The following is a 17964-nucleotide window of genomic DNA, read 5'->3' as shown; positions in this document are numbered from 1 at the left end:
TTGAGCAATTTTGGTGACATGAGATCTATAAACTGCCTTGACATCAGTTGTTTGACCAGAGGGTTTTATTTTTATAAGCTATATCATTTGACCAGGTACATAGGTGAACATAGGCAAGGCATGAAAGGAATTGCATCAGAGCCCAATATGCACTTTTAAAATAAGACAAACATGTTTTTGACACGGAATAAAGTGGTCCTACAATTATATTATATACAATTAATTTGTGGTATTTGCATTGTAAGGTAGTGGAGCATTTCCCTCAACATATTTGCAATTCATTACACTCCCACACAGCCTTAGCCTGCATACAGAGAACCAATCATGTTCCCCCTGATGTGACATTAGTGCAAATATAATGCATGATTATAGAGAAGTGGTGTCCAATGCATGGGTTTTATTTTGAAATCTGCTTTAGGAAGTCTAACACCACGATTTCATCAAACCTGACAGATGTCATGCCGGCTGCGCTATCTGGATTAACGGTGCGGGAGAAGCGACCGGTGCGGAGGATTGCGGATCAGCGGGACTGTACCGTTAACATTTCAGTGTAAATCACCGGAACAAAGCTTTTTCTGCGACGTTACCTGGTCTTTATGTAATTGTATTCAAATCTATCGGAGTCTCTTATTTTCTTTTCTATTCAATCAAGCCACTCCAGACTGCAGAGGAGACGCACAGAGCCGAGTTAACAGAGGGTGACCGACGTAAGCAGAGACTCAGAGAGAGAGAGAGAGAGAAAGAGAGAGAGAGAGAGAGAGAGAGAGAGAGAGAAAGAGAGAGAGAGAGAGAGAGAGAGAGAGAGAGAGAGAAGCTCGCCACTGTGAAGTTGAAATCCAAAAATCCGTCATTGCAAAGGTGTAACGTCTCCAACAAAGCAGGAAAGCTACTACTGTGGATTTTTAGGAATGTTTGAGAAACTCTGCCTAACCCGCCAAAATGTTTCACTGGAATAATTAGACTTTAGCGCCCTTTTGCCTGGGATATTTTTTTTTTCTCCTTGTAGTGGAATTCTTCCAATTTCACCTGCACGAGGACAGCGACCGGTGGGAAAGGAGGAGGAAGGGAGAGGAGGCACTGCCGAGAAGAAGAGGAGAACAAAGATTAAAAAAAGAAGAGGCGGTTGAAGGGGAGGGGGAATCATTTCAGTTTCTTTCGGATGGGATTCTTCCCTCACCCCGCGGATGGAGGGATGAAACCGGGAGAAAAAGACTGGGAGAGAGAGAAAGAGAGAGGAGGGAGAAGAGGAGGATGTAGTCGTCAGGCGATGTGAGAATACAAAACGGACGCACCCCTCTGGAAGACAGGATTGAACTATAAACCTTTACGGAATTTACAAAGGATATTACACATTCACCTCTATATATAGCCTACATATATGGGGCATATTCTCTTATCTGGAACCTATCTGTGTGGAGTTACAACAAGAATCACCGCAACCGTTCAAATAATGGGATTTGAAAAGATAATTGCGCCCTGACACCCAGTGAACGAAGGACATCCGTAAAGAGGTAAAGTTTAAACTCGTTATTGTCTCTTTTATACGTGAAAAATGACTGCTCAGTTTTCTTCTGCCCCTGTCTATCTTTATCTCTCTCTTTCTTCTAATGCTTTCTTTCTGACTGCGTCTATTGAAGCAGAGGAATGGTGGTTGAAAAGGGGTAGAAAAGGAACAGAGGTACAGTTATTTCTGGATTTCCTTGTAGACAGTTAGTCTGGATGCTGAAATAGGGCGGGAGGGGGGCAGAGAGGTGTATTTGGATAGCGTGAAGGTGCTGGAAAACCTGCACTGAGTACATTGCAAGGTCAAAATTGAGCTCGATGTAAGTTATAGAAGGTGTTTGTGTGTGTGTGTGTTTGTGTGAGTGTGTGAGTGTGTGAGTGAGTGAGTGAGTGAGTGAGTGTGTGTTTGTGTGTGTGTGTGTGGGCGCCCTCGCGCCTGAGACCGTGGTTGGTGGACCCAGACGTAGGCTAGTTTCAGTAGGCTACATTTCAGCAGCTCTGCGCCCAGTTGGGTGTGTGTGTGTGTGTGTGTGTGTGTGTGTGTGCGTGCGTGGTGTGTCTTCAGCATTGGTACAGCCACTTAAATGTTCGTGTAGGTTATAGGACCATTTTAACGGACCTTAAGATAGCTAAGGTACACACGCACGGAACACACACTCTGCACCTGTACCGAGAGAGAAAGGGGGGGCAGATAGTGTGAAGACACTGTGCACGTGTGTTCTTGTTAGACTAGGGTTTTATGGCACTCGACTGTGAACATTTAGAATCCGCAAACGAAGCCTATAAGGTGCATGTTCCTGTGCGTGCGCGTGCACAACTGAACCCTAGCCCCATATCTTGTTGGCACAAAGCTAGATGATGAGCCTTCGGGCTATCCGCCGCATGCGTTTCCGCGTGTGTGCGCGTGCGTGCGCGGGTGTGTATGCGTGTGTGTGTCTGTTTTGAGTGTCCGTGTAAGTCTCACGTCACTGTCAGTTTCAAATGATGACAGGTGCGTGTGCACGCGCGATTCCTGACATACAATAGCTTACTGGATATGTGACACCATTGAACAGAAAAGGATCCAGCACATTGCAGTTCAGTTGGACATTACTCTTGAAAAAAGACAAAACACTGGTGCTTCATAGTGTGTTTCAGCAAGTGTTGGTCATGTTATCAACATTTGCCTACACACTGACTATGAATATGTGCAATTTTCTATTAATAATCGTGTGCATACTCAAATGTTGTAGTAAAACATATTACTCATAATTTGTGGTTTTCATTTCAAATGGCAAATTACACTTTTTTATATTTTTCAGAACTGTACTTTAACAATGTGTGCTTTGAAAGATTTTCTTCTCATGTGCTGTTCTATTTGTTCTCTTTGTGTTAGTGAAAGGATACTGCTATATTACCCTTATACTGTATGTGAACTTAATTGTCTCTGCCTAGTATGTGTGGCCAATTTCAATAGGGATCTTACTTTACTGTATATACTGTACATCAGTAATCAATAGTTGGAAGGTTTGATATTGGTTCCAGCCCACAGAATGAAATTGTATCCCCCAAAAATAAAAGCCTTTCAGAAACACAATCAAATGTATTGATTCTTTGTTTTATGAATTTGGACTTGGGGTTTTAAATTCTGCGTCAACATTTTGCTGTGACGTATTGTTTCTGAGTAGATAATACACAAAAAATAACAAGGGCTTAAGAAACATGGCACCCATCCCAATGAATGAAATTAAAAAAAATTGCGGGATATACTAAAATGTTGTGTATGATATTGCTGACTCTGTGAACTAACTTTACTGACCGTGCTGTGCCAAGTCCATTGACCGTGTATGTGACTTTAGAAGGTATTTGAAAATGAATAATGACTGTATGCACTATCACAGTCTTCCATCAGATCAAATAGCACCTTAAAACATTTGTTCCTGTACCTGCACTGAAAAGAATGACATCTACTTTTATACCAGTGGACATCAAAGAGTTCTATGGGAACCTCAGCAAATGAGAAGTTATTTAATTCAATAAAAATTCAAAGTGCAGTAAATCAGTAGAAATGATCTCAAATTACTAATAACCATTTCAATCAAACCTTTTCCCGATGAGGGTCCATTGAGTTTAAATTGTCTCTAATTTAGGACTGTGGCATGGCATGTTTTTATTCTTTCCTGTGGCTATCTTTTTCTAGATTGGCGTTGCATCAGTTTGTACCGGCACAGTGGCTCACATTGATTGATCAATGCCATAAATTTATGCACACGAGCCACTCATGCTGGTGCTAATGGCCCGTGGATATGGAGGCATTATGCAAATGAGTCCCTGGCTCTCGAAAAAGAGTTTGGGTGACTGAGCGAGGGAGAGAAATTGGTGCTTTTCAGTCCATAATAGTTGTGTTTAGCCTCCTATTTATGTCCAAAAGGAGTGGTTTACTGTGCCATTAGGTTCAGGATGAATGGCAATACAATTGTGTAACATATCGTGTTTTGAGTTCTTACCGGGAAATGTAAGACAGCGAAGAAAAAAAGATTGTATTTTAAAGCTTCTCCTGGCTTTCACATAGTTTTGAGATTTAATTTGCTGTAGTGGCATTCGTGCCAAATGAATAGCTTTTTAAGTGAACCGAGCTTAGGGGTAAACATCTGGCACACCGTTATATAATCATTGTACTGCTATTGATCAAGAAGGGGCTTCTTAGTCCATAATGACATGTTTAGTTGAGTCAGAAGCAATATGTCTTGTATCCTCTATTTTTTGTGTCTCTCGTTATATTTTGTGTCTCTCTCTCTCACCCCCACAACCCTCCAAAATATCCCAAAAAAACATTGTAAGGACTTCTTCATAGGGGCAAGGGAGGGGAGGTTATTATACCTGTCTTTCTTCTTTCTTCTTTGTTTCTCTCTCTCTCTCTCTCTCTCTCTCTCTCTCTCTCTCTCTCTTTCTCTCAATCTCTTGCAACTCTCTCTTGTTATATATATATATATTCTCTGTTTAGCTATCTGACAGAGGGGTGCAGGATCCAGCAGAGTGGGTGGTGGAGCTCTAATTCAATTTATTCTACTGCTCAGAGACAGACAGAGAGAGAGCAGAAAGGGGAGAGGCAGAGACTGAGAGAGGCAGTGAGGGAGAGAGATAGAAGAGGGATGAAGATCACAGGTGTTAGGGAGCATTTCCTATTAACAATGGAGAGGCGGGCCTTATAGGAAACTGCCCTGATGCTGTGACATCTGGATTGATCCTGTAGGTTGTGTGTGTGTGTGTGTGTGTGTGTGTGTGTATGGTCTTTATCAAGTTAAACAATATGTCTTTAAAATACCATCAGTGAGTTGGAAGGGAGAAAGCTAAGACAAACCCTCTTTTATTTCTCCAATACTCACTCATATGATCGAAAACTCATGTCAGATGGCCTTAACTGAAGAAGTGTCCATGTCCAAGTTATCATTCCTTTCCAAAGTTTTAGAAAGAATATGGTTGGGAAATGAGTTGTGAGATATGACCAGAACTGACAGTTTGACTATTCCATTGTGGTCACTAATGGTACCTCATAAACAGCAAATGCAGGCAAAACCTCAGTGTTGGTTGGTGTGGTGGCTTCAGCTATGGTCGGGCAATCCAACTATTGCCGCCACACCATTTACACCATTGTAGCTGTCTCTGTGATATCTCTGTGGGTAATAGGCCATTGACGTACATTTCTATTTTTATTTTTGCTACAATGTATGACAAGGGTTGGGTACCTAAACCCTGTGCTAATATGGCACAAGGTGCCTAAACGACCAGATTTTGGGTGCCTCCTTTCAGTGCCACTTAAATGCCGTTGCTACCCTCTGATGCTCCAAAACGGATGTTAGATGCAAAAGAAGCATTGCTGCTTATGACGCTAGTTAACATTACACTTAACAGCAGGTAACGTTAGCCTACCGTTAGCTAGCAGCTGGATTAAACATTAAAATGCTGACAGCTAACGTTAATCGGTGTAGAGTGTGACTGTATTTAATTTTAGAGGATTCTAACACCGGGACGTATCAGTCTGCTCTGCAGCTGCTATCAGAGAAACAACACAGACAGTGTGTTCAACTGAAACTAGTAGCCTTAGCCTCTTGGTGCATTCAAAGTTACTGTAAAATACTCTTTTCCCAACTGGTGGTTGTGGTTTAAAAGCAAGTTACGGGAGAATTAAGTTATTATTATTATTATTATTAGTATTAGTATTATTATTAGAATATTCATTAATAATTTAGTTTTGACCAGAAGTCCTTAGTAATAGACAAGGCGTTCTTTAATGTCGCCGTCATTTTTTGTGCTCTTCTTTTTAGTATTTTAGTATTGCTTAGCACCCATATCAGAAAAAAACTCACATGATACCCAACCCTAGGTATGAGGTACCTTGATTTGACAGGTGTTTAAGTTGCTGGATTGTCCAAAAACAGACATTCCTTTGTGGTTGTTTTAACCATTAATATCCTCTCAATTGAATTTCCAGAAAATCTTAAGATGCAGATTAACTTACATAGTGCGCTAGCTTATTTTATCCATATTGCTCACCCCGTAGGCTACTCATTAACAGAACTTCTATTAGGGGGTCAGCTTCACTGTGTTTTTCCCTTGTTTCTCAAATCGAACTTGCTGAGTTAAAAGAGGAAATTCCACATCATCTATTTACGACTTGCAAAATACAGCAGCTAGCAACTTCAGCATATACTTTGTTAATGTTTAACCCCTTACATTTCATAATGTAACAACGTAGCGTTAAAGGCATTTGAAGTAACATTAAGAAATAAACAATATATTGCTTTGTGGAAATACAGAAAGTAGCGCTGTGTTGGCACCGCTGATAAAACACACTAACTCCAAATGAATTGCCTTTGCCAAGGCAGGATTAGTCTTTGGCTGGCTGGTAGTTCAAGTTGAGTTCCTGCCTAAATCCATTAATAAGTCATTAATCACATTAGAATAGATCTGTTTGTTGTTGTTTATATTGGTGTGGTATTTTTTTTTAAATTCAGCTCCTCTGCTGTGTAACTGCAGTTCCAACAATCATTTTTGTAAAACATGCTAAATACATAAAATTTGAAGGGGTTTTGTGGTTTGATTTTCTCACCCACATGATCACCCGACACCTTTCTCTCTTTGCACACCTGCTCCTTCAAAATCACCTGTGATGTGTCTGACACTAGATCCTGTATGAAAGTGTATGATGTTGTGAGCATGAGAAGTTGGTTACATGACAGATGTGAGACATGTTGGGAGATGGATCACTGGGGGTGAACGTGATACAATACAGACAGGCTTCTGGCTTATTGCCTTACAATCCCACTGCATCTTTCTGTCTATCTGTCTATACATCAAGTATTTGACAAGCATAAATAAAGTGTATTCAGAGCTTATAAACTATACAGCCATGCCAACCTCTATCACATGATCAAGCATCAAGAATCAAAAAAGGAAGAACTTCACTAATGTATAGCATTGTCAGATCTGCTCCGGGATGGACTCAAATCCACAACTCTTCAGACAACTTGCTTCACAAGATTTATTGTATAAGTACAAGTACAATCTAAGCAAGAGTGTCCAAATCCTAAAACAAGAGCTTATCCAAAAGACAGGCAGAGTTCAAAATCACTAGGCCAAGGTATCCAAAATCACTAGACAAAAAATAAATAAACGAATAAATAAAAAACAAAAACAAAAAAAACATGTGTTGGGGACAAACACTTTTGTGAGATCGGAAATCCAACAAACAATAAGGCCAACCTAGCTATCTAGCTAATGTGTAGCGTGCTATTTAGTATCCAGCTAGCCAAAGTGAAGTGTTACAATGGACATTGTTGTTGACCGTTGATGTCAATGGCTGCAGGCTAACCTTAGTAGCTAGCTACTATCTAGCTAGTATCATGACATGATTACATCTTCTTGGTTGTCTAAATACATACAATGTTTATTTTGATACGCATGTAAACAATCAGGAGCAAGGAAAACACAATGTCCATGAATGTTTTATACAATGAAATGGCCAGTTCATGTGTTCGCCACATAGCTAGCTAGCTATACCCTAGCTGTATTAAGAGAACAAGCTAACTATACTTATAACATGAGACATGAGAAAAAAGCTCATGAATGAGCATGTTGCTAGGACAACACAAACTAGCGCTATTGACACCAACAGTCAATGACATTGTTCATTATAACACTTCACTTTGGCATGCATTAATTAGTAATGCTTATCAAAATAAATAATGGATGTATTTAGACAACCAAGGAGATGTAATCATGTTGTGTTACTAAACAGATGCTAGCTAGCTACTAAGGTTAGCCTGCAGTCATTGACTTCCACAGATCTTGCAAAAGTACACTTTTTTTTTTTTCTCCTCCATGTCACCTCCGGGACTCCGTAGTCATCTCATAAATCCCCTTAGATTAATCTTGTAACCCTTTTGGTGGACACCTGTTTAAGTCATTGCACATACAGTAGGCCTATGTGTACATATGTGTGTGTACAATGAACACTTTCAAATTTAAGGTAAGAGAAATGCAAAGCAAAAATGTTATTTTACACTGAGGGTTATTCTATGAAGTTTCTTTATCTTTTCATAAAATGTACAACTGATGACGGATGTAATCCTGACAGTCTATTAGCTCCATAATTATTAATTATATATTTTTCCATGGAGGAAGGCGTAATGGCTGCTTTGAGCGGTGGCTATCTCCGCACTCATTAGGCTCTGCGATTTTGAATAGTTTTTGTGGTTGTTGCAGAATGATAATAGGACATTTCACTTTTCAGCTTCCATGGTCAGTGGATGTTTTATGCTGTGTTTTATTTTTATTTTCATGCCATTTGCTCTTACATTTGTTGGTTTTGTCCGATTGTAACTTCACACAGAATACATCTTAGTTCTGCTCCTGTGCAACATCTCCACAGTGAAGTTTTAAAAGAACAGCTTTAACATCTGTATAAACTCTATGTATGACGGTGTTACAGAGAGGAATTCTGATTCCAGCTTTCTAGCCCATACAGGACTTGATATGGGCTATCAAGTGAGGATATTACTGGCATAACCATTCTAATTATAAATATTGCAACATAGTTGTCACCTAGGGATTCTGCCACCAGACCTGGCACTTAATCTATGATATTGGCCCACACTCAATAACTCAATTAGATTACTCAATCCAACATTACAGTAGCTCCTTTGAAAAAACAAATCCCAAGGGTAAAATGTGTGAAACATCAATGCTGTGGAAAGCCTTATGGAAATTTTGAGAGATTCATTGTAGTATTGCCAATTGAAAATATTATGAAATTCCCCTTGTAGACTGAGTCACAGACATTTAAAAACATCTATCTTATACATTGATGCCCATATGCAACCTTGCTTTTCTCCTCTTACTGAACAGCTGAACACCTGCTGAGTTTGTCCAACTCTAGATGAGAGTGCTCAGCCTACTGAAGCATACTGACTGTGTGGTCTGTGTTATTTTGCAAAGCTGCATGTGTACGCTGTGCCAAAAAAACGTGTCATGTCCCTTGAATGTTGCCAATATTTATATTTTTTAAGTTGCTTGTTTTATGACTCTAGGACTCCACTAAACCACAAAGTATGTATTGTAAACATAGATCAGGGTGAGAAGAAATACTAGTATAATAGAATTTAATGAGCATTAGGTACATATGATTATTGTGTATAACAACACAATACTAATACTAACACTAATAATAAACTGCATTTCTGGGCTAACTTTAGGTGTGATGTTCAGTCTATGTGTTTGGTTTTATCTCTTTGGAAAATACTCCTCCAGGCTATTTCCATAAATAAGGGTGCATTCTCAACTTGTCAGATTAAATAAGCAATAAAAACAATAAAGACCACCCCTGCCTCAAGAAAACTTTCATATGTGGTTGTAACAGTTGGAGCATTAAGACAATGAACAAGGAGTAATGTTTAATAGTGGATCGTTTCAATCATCAATCAGATACCGCTTATTTATTATACACAAAATATATAGATTTCCCATGCCGACATTGGTCTCAATATAGGACTCCATTCAGTGGACAAGGTGATTATGGACAGTAAATGAGTACACTTAAATGCTCCCATGGAAAATGGGTCACTGCAGCAGTAGAGAAAAGCCTATATAATAGAGAAGCAGAAATACAGTAAAGATAACATACAACAATCATATCAAGAGAATATACTAAAAATGTTACAATAGACAAAGTAAGATAAACTGAAACCATTCAAAGTTTTCTTTTTTTCTCTTTTTAAATAAGAAGAAAGTTAAAGGGCTGCCTTGCCTGAAGTGTGTTCAGCCGTGTTAACATCCATATTGAGTGAACTGTGTTGAAAGCAGAGCCCTTGGGGCACCTTTTTCATCACATGGACATTCTTCAATTAAAGCTCGAAAACAACACATGTAATACCAGTACATGACTGCAATGTATCACTCAGCCATTTTCCTCATGTATATTTTATTAATGCATGTTTAAGATATAAGATTCTTAAGCACCATGGAAAGCTATAGTATGACGGTACAGTTGAAAGCAAAACATTTCAGGACCATGGTCAGCTACACTATGCAGGTACAGCTAAAAATCAATTATTGAGCACCATGCACAGCTACTGTATGAAGGTACAGTTTAAACTAGACATTTCAGGACCATGAATAGCTACCGTATACAGGTACAACTTGAAGTATATGTATCAGAACCATGGACAGCGGCTTCATGCAGTCAGATCTTGATGTAGACATTTCTAGGACCATGGACAGCTCCAGTATGCAGTTGCTGGTCCACCTTCTCTGGTTGAAACTATTTAACTTAGTGACATAAACTGTTCATTTGTTGTACTTTATGGCTAAAATGATACCCAGCGCATTTAGTTGTTTGTGTTAAAAAGCACTGCCCTTGGGATGATTTCAGAATGGACATGTTGGTGCTACATGGCTGCAAATAAGGGGTGTTAAAATGAATCATTGCATTGATGCTTTGCGATGCGGACGTGGATGATTCTGCATCGATGCAGTGACAGATAATAATTGATTATTGTCTACTGTTGCTGCTTTTTTATTTAAAATGGTTATAGTTGGTGCCTGCCTCAGATCCAGCGGAAGCTAATTTCAGCAGAAGATTATATATTTTCGTCATCATCGACAACAATATAATTATGGGTCATGATGATGATCATTTCTGAACAACACTGCCTGCAAATGGGCCGCTTTCTGTCAATCTAATTGGTACAATTGTGTTGTGTTCTAATCACCAGGGCGAGCAGGTCATCATTGAAGAACAGTGTTGTTTTTTTGGAGCAGCAGAGGGACTGAAAACTGAGTAGATTAAATGGTGCATTTAATTAAGGGCTTGGGATCAGGAAGTCAGAGATCAGTCTTGGTCCATGCCAACAGAAGCTACATTTAGCCTAGCTTGTTAGCGTGTGCCATCTGTTCACAAACACAGATTAACGTCACACAGCAGTCGCTAGCTATGGGTACATTATCTGACGGTTTTCTGTTTTTTTTTGTCAATAAGCAGGGTGTGACTCTTTGTGATGAAGACGCCTATTTTACCTCCATATGCATTGCGTCTACCCTTAATGTATGAGCTAGTGTGTGTCTCATTACACTCACCGTACACAAAAAATGAAATCATTTTCAGTCAAATACGCAGCTACGGTATGTATGTTAAAAAACATGTTACGAACTAGCAACAGGCCGCCTAAGTGTCTTTTATTTGTTATTTTCAGCTTTTTTTATGTTATAGCTGTTCATTATTACAAATATTGATGAACCCTTTTATCATTTTATCTGTAACTGCCATGTATCTTGTTCTAGGTGGATTTCTTTTCCTTTCTCCTCAGTGCTGTGATGGAGTTCACATTCCTTCCGTTCTAATGGAGGTCTTCTTGTAGTACTCTTTGCCATTTTTCTGTCTTCCTCTGCAATGTTCAGTGTCAACAAAGGCATCAAGTCTTAGTTTACTGTCATTTATTTGTTTTTTTAATAAGAAATGGTGATTCACTAACATTTACAATCCCTACCATCACTCATATGTCTGTTGTTTTGTTTCCTTCAAATGACAATTTAAAGTCAAAGTCACACGGAATAAATAACACAGTTTTTTGGTGTCTTTGCTTTCACATCAGTTCTACAGTAGGCTGTTCGCTCTGGTTAATTAAGGATCTGCTTTACAAGCAGGGATCAGTCCAAATCATTGCATCACACTTAGCTATCTTTTACACCAAATACTATAAAAAGCAGACATCTAAGCCTAGCTGTTGGCAGTATTTGTTCTAACCTGAGCTCAGCAAGCTGCTACTCACCAACAAACACCAATCTGACGGCTTGATGTATTTGGCTGAAGGACATTAATGTGGTTTGAAGCGGTTGCCAGTAAATTCAAGGAGTGTAAATGATACTCTTATGATATTGAGCAACCCAGTTAATTATTTTTTAATAAAAACAACCCACAGCTGGGGGACAGAACAATATGTATTGAAAGATTGAATAAGAGTGAATTTGAGCAGTTTGTTTGAGGATGAATTACATCTGAAATAAGTACTGAAACATACCTTCAGATAAGGGAATGCAATATCAAAGTAAAGAAATGTGGGTAGGTCCAGAGATTAAATACTTTCCGCCAGGCATTGAATACCAGCACTTGAAACAAATTCACTGCAGTGATCCTGGTGGCGGTTTCCTTGGAAATCCTATTTTTGTGGCGCTATTACTGTCAAGCCTTATGAGATGAGTATGTATCACATATCACAGGCTGTGCGAAGGGGCTCCCTAGGCCTTTTTACTAATCCAACCATGTTTAATCGCTTGGTCCCTGATGACCAGGTAACAGCAGATACATTATTTTGCTTAATGTGGTATACAGTGAATGGGAGTTTGAGCTTTGACTCGTTTTAGATTAGACTACATTGATCCTTTAAATTAATTAAAGATAACAATCATTGTTTGAAGAAGGTTGCTGTATAGATTAAATAAAATTTGTATTTCTTAGGGAGTGCATTTGAAAATGAAGAACTAAAGGTATCCTATGGCATTTTTATTTCAACACAATCACTTCAAATGAAGAATGTAATGCAATGAAATGTTAACGTGTATTTTTAAGTAAAGAGCAGTCGGCCAGGAGGACTGAACTGGGTTGGAGGCCTGTAATCAGAAAGACCATTTGGTTTTATGAGCTGGTAATAATGAAAATGGTCTTTTATCAGGAGAATACCAACAATTGTTGTAAAAGCAGAGGAGGATGAATTAGAATGAGAGAATTAGTCACCAATCATTGTAATTAGTCCTTAACGTGCTCGGGTAAACTGAGGTGTATAATGCCAGGTGTGTCCAATCCTCTATTGGAACAGTGTGGTTTTGTGTGTGTGTGTGTGTGTGTGTGTGTGTGTGTGTGTGTGTGTGTGTGTGCACCTGCCTGCCTGCCTATCTATAGCCTTAAGGGATGTATGTCCCAGCTAATGAGCTGTCATTTATAGAGTCAGTTGTAGTCAGTTGCTTTTGTCCATATGCTCTATATTAGTGCCCACCATTGTCTTCAAGCTCCGTAGCCTTCCCTACTACTGTGCAAACAAAATGTTGCATTTGACTGGAGTGCCAACTACAAAGAAGTAAATGTAGAGAGAAGTTTAGGCAAGCAGAATGGCCAAAGGGTAGCAAACATAGGTGTAGATGTTCAAGTCTTTCCCCACATTAGAAAAATAGGGTTCAGGTTGAAAATTGGCGGGGTGGCCCTTTAAGCCTGATATCATGACTTACAATCTGCTTATCTGGCACTAACAGCAGTATACTGTATGCTGCTTTGAAGAAATGGATGAATACACCATGATTTATGGATAAGACGCAGAGAGTAGTAGAGTGTAGATTCATAAAACAAAAAACCTTAGAAGACACTGCGAGAGGTTCTCTGTGAGGTCCCGCAGACTGCAGAGTACAACATGCACGCAAAACTTCTACTTATGTAGGCAAGTATCTGCCCACACACGCACAAACTCAGCAAGTGGGCCTTAAAAAGGATATTCAACATTAAAGCAACTTCCCTCTAGGAAATAAATCGAAAGCATGACTCAACCACCACACAATGAGTCGACATATTTAAAAGACATGGACTATAGTGAGATATCCATTTCACAATATCTATAATGTGCCCATATATCTATACATGTGTATCCTATATATATATATATATATATATATATATATTTATATATATATAGCCAAAGAGTAGTAACGTTACATTTTGAGAGGATGAGACGCCAAAATGGATACCAAAGAGATTTTGAATGGAAAGTGTACAAATGGTTCCATTGACAAGACCAAAGTGATTTGTGTATTGTTGTTGTGAACTGATCTATCATCGCAGCACGTCCAGTCTGAAATACAACTTGATGGCCAAGGACACAGTTGATGCCAATTCTTTTCCCCTTCGTCAAAGTCTTTTTTTTCACCCTTTTATTGATGGACAGTGTTGCATTGTGGTAGAGATTATTTGCTCTATGAGAGAATGTTAGGTGTGAAATTGAACACTACAGCAGGCTATATGGCAATGTTGTTTTCAATTTAAAAACAATTTCATATACAGTATATAAATTTGCATATACAGTATACAGTTTTAACAATAGGGTTAATGATGTGTAATTGTATTTCTTTATTTGTGAGGCTGGGGATCATTGCTTAACAACCCTGCGTTAGATATTTATGGAGGAATGGATTTGCCTTTTATGCTTTGAAATATATCACTTTTAAACGTATGACCTCACCCTTGATCAGGAAACAGCAATTCCGGACCTCATCACTACTCTTTTTACCGATTCACAATCGGTTCTTGTTTAGAACCTTGCTTCGAGGGGGCATCCCTACTCAAGTTAGCTCTTCTCTCTAACTTTTCCAGTATGCTGATGCCTTTTGCTAGGTGTGGGCTTTACTGAGTCCAGGTATATTGCAACATGCAGTGAGTCACAGCCTGTGACCCAGTTGAGCAATGTTGCTCAGCATGACCTCATTCTGACTGCACAGTTAAACAAATCCAATGCTAGTTCAGGTGTTTTGGTGAGGCACATTACTGGAATGCACTAATATTGCTCCAATTATTTCAGCTGGATTTAAAACGAATTTCACTGTATTTTACTGTGCAATAAAAGCAATGTTGCTACTTTCAAGGTGAGCAATGAATATCATTAATGCATTCAGTCATTTGAGTTAGCATTATTTTCTACATGGCACAACAGTATATTAAGACTAATGCTTGGAATCGCCAGTCCTGACAACTGACAGTAACCCCAGTGTGTGATCTTAGGTGATGTCCTTAATCCTGCATCAGAACACAAGTATAGCTCTGTGTGTGTGTGTTGTTAACAAGTATTCACAAAAGCACACACAAGCAGTATGTGGTTTGTATGGCTGGGCGATATGGCCTAAAAATAATTCCCCAATCTTTTAACAAGAAATCCTATTTACAAATAGATTCCCCCCGACACTTAACATCAATCTGAAGATGACAAAGAAATTGTTCAAAACAAGTTTTAATTTTATTTTGTTATCACTTATACATACACTCATACACATACATACACATGGGATATGTTTACCATTATGATTATTTATGCCAATTTTGTGGATATATATATATATATATATATATATATATATATATATATATATATATATATATATTTTCACCTGTTGCTGAGTAACATACATACATTAACATCCCATGGTCTCATGAATGTAGCATAACTGTAGCAAGCTCCTTTGTAGTAATTAGCTGTAACAAACATGGAAGAGGAGCTTCGTGCTACAAAGCAGCAATTGCTCGTTGTTTAAACCGCTACAGACTTCCATCACAACTCGGTAGTATTGCATTTAGTAGATGTGTTGAGCCACCACAGAGCTTTGCAACACCGGCTCCGGTGCTCCACATGGTGCTCCATATGGTGCTCCATCAGGTCAGCAGTAGATGGTCGTTCAGTTTTCTCAGAATAGGTGTCTGTAAGTAAGGTACAGAGCACCGCAAGCTGTCGGTCATTTCCGCGAAGATTATGGTTAAGTAATCAAAACAAACTAATATTAGTCCCTGCCATGTTGTTTGTGTATCTCTTTGGCAAACATGTGGGGGAAGGGCCGAGCCCATTCAGTACTATGGGAGCCCAAAGGGGAGCGTCGGCTGATTTGACAAAGAACACCAATTTTCATTAAAACAAGTCGAGGTAAACCACACATTTGAGTTAATGAAAAACATTTGATGCATCGCCCAGCCCTAGTGGTGTGATAAGCTTGTTAGCAAGGCTTTAGCCCAAAGGAATAATCTGATTATGCTTACTGTATCCAGGCAGGGTGTGTGTGTGGGTGGGGGCGGTGAAAGGAAATAGTGTGTATGCTCATAAGGTTTAAATAGAAAGTAAATAAGTCCTTAAATATGTCTGGTATCAACTTAAATACAAGTTGGATTTGGTCCAAATATTTTAATAGTGATACATTTAGTAAATCTTAACTTGCTTACACGCTAAACTAAGTTGTGAACTGCCAAACATCAGAATGATAGCATCTTGTTTTTCTTATTGTGATCAACCTTTTCTCATATTTGCCTATGCAAAACAGGCACAGAGAGAAACTGGAACAGAGTCCCAAGACAATGTGAGTATTCTGTAGGCAACGCTATGATTAGTCCACTTTGTTTATATGGCAGTAATCCTTTTTGATCTGATCCCTTTTATCAGCTAACCTTGTACTTCAGGAACCTGGGAAAGATATTGGCAACTAACAGTGCCAGTAATCCTCGAGAACCAGCTTTAATCTTAATTACACTGTTGATTACCGACACCAGACTTTGTTATACATGCATGGATTAGATTTAAAACTATTTATTCATTCAGATTTTCCTCCTTTCCTGGTGTATCAACATGTGAGTGTTTGTAGAGCAAACTTGTCTTCGTAGTGGCACATGTATTTGATGCCAATATCAATCCCCAGCAAAATTCTGCGCCCATTTCTAATCTTTCTCCTGTCTCCACTTTGTCTTTATGACATGTGAGACATGTTGTATTTGCCTTTAGAAAACAAACCTTCACAGTGCGTTTCTTCTTGAGTGTGTTTGTGCATGCGTGTGTTTGTGTGATCATTATGTCTTGATCTGAAGCCATCTGGGTTGGCTGGATCATTTGCATATCTGGCGTTAACCATTATAAATATTCATGACCAGGGTCTAAACTGGTATGCATATTCATTTTGCCTCCAGGACGTAGGCGGGTGGAGTGGCTGTGATTCCAATCAGCAGAACAGAAATGAAGTCAATCTTTTTTATGGTGGACGGGAACACTTGATGATTGTCGTAGGCCCCTTCGCAATCTTGGCAAGCTCCATATGTATACTATGGATTACTACATTTGTTTTAGTCATCTGGCGGCCATATTTGATGCACATCATACTTGGGAAACGGTGCCTGCAAGACAGAGAGGCAGTTAGAAACAGAAACAAACTCAACTTGTCTTGGGACAAATAGATTGAAAGACACTGAAAGTACTCTTTGAAATGAGGGCAAAGCTGCAGGGCAGACTCTTCACTAAAGTCCAATTCAGAAGCTGCAGCAGCAGGACTAAAAGACAAAATGATGGCGTGGAGCCATTGTTAGCATGTGTGACCCTGTCAAACTAACTACTCTTAATGTCTCTGTTAACAGCCTTAAATTGCCTGTTTGACAGTTTACTTGCTAAAGATGTTGTTGGTTCATCTGAGCTGTTAGAAATGCCACTGCAGCTATTAGCTAGAGTATAAATGATCCAAATAGATCTAGTTGGTTAGGAAATACATTAAACATGAGCTCAGTTGTTTTTATGTTTCATTCCTCTTGTTGTCTCTTTTGGACCTTGACCAAAATTCTGCTTTAATATTGCCATAATAGAATGTCATGGTAATATCAAAGCGGAATTTGAGTCTATATTTATTTTTGTTTGATTAACATGCAGTGTGGCTGATGTGGTTCCATCTTTGATGGGTTGACTTTCTTACGACACTGTCCTTGAAAGGAGCCTCTCTCCTTGCACGACGCAGTCCACAGCTATCAGCGGAGCATATGTCCGAGCCCGTCTCCAACACATACATCTGCAAGGTTGTTAGGCACAATCTGTGAGGGTAGCCAATTTAACCCGGCAGTCGTCATCGATATAGTGGCATGTGTCATGTAGCTCTCCGCTGTGAGCACCATCCAGCAGAGCGCCAACGATCCTAACAGAAAAAGGTGTGCACTGGCAAGTTAACTAGCAGTTTAAACAAAGATTGTATAGAATATTTTACTTCAACTATGGAAAAATAAATAAAATAAATAAATTATTTTTTTACAGTATTGTTTTTTTAATGTTGAAATAACCCTATTGCCGGTTACCGGTTAAGGGGTAAATCATTAACATCCCTAGTTCCTTTGATTAGAGGTCAACGATTTGATTCTTAACCAGTTATTGATGTACAATTCTT

General features: G+C 39.0%; 1 protein-coding gene across 4 annotated transcripts in view; it reads left to right on the top strand.

Moving 5' to 3' along the window:
- The first annotated feature begins 467 nt into the window (after nucleotides 1-467).
- The window catches only part of lrfn5a (leucine rich repeat and fibronectin type III domain containing 5a), a 127944-nt gene continuing 110447 nt past the window's right edge, over nucleotides 468-17964 (top strand). For all 4 annotated transcript variants that reach the window (XR_004326961.1, XR_004326960.1, XM_032500598.1 and 1 more), the window contains exon 1: nucleotides 468-1511. The gene's annotated coding sequence lies outside the window, so the exon portion shown is untranslated. The remainder of the gene's footprint in view (nucleotides 1512-17964) is intronic.

This window comes from Etheostoma spectabile, chromosome 20 (assembly GCF_008692095.1).
Source record: "Etheostoma spectabile isolate EspeVRDwgs_2016 chromosome 20, UIUC_Espe_1.0, whole genome shotgun sequence".
Lineage (NCBI taxonomy): Eukaryota > Metazoa > Chordata > Actinopteri > Perciformes > Percidae > Etheostoma > Etheostoma spectabile.
Note: the sequence above shows the minus strand (reverse complement) of the source record. Positions and strands in the feature narration are given on the sequence as shown.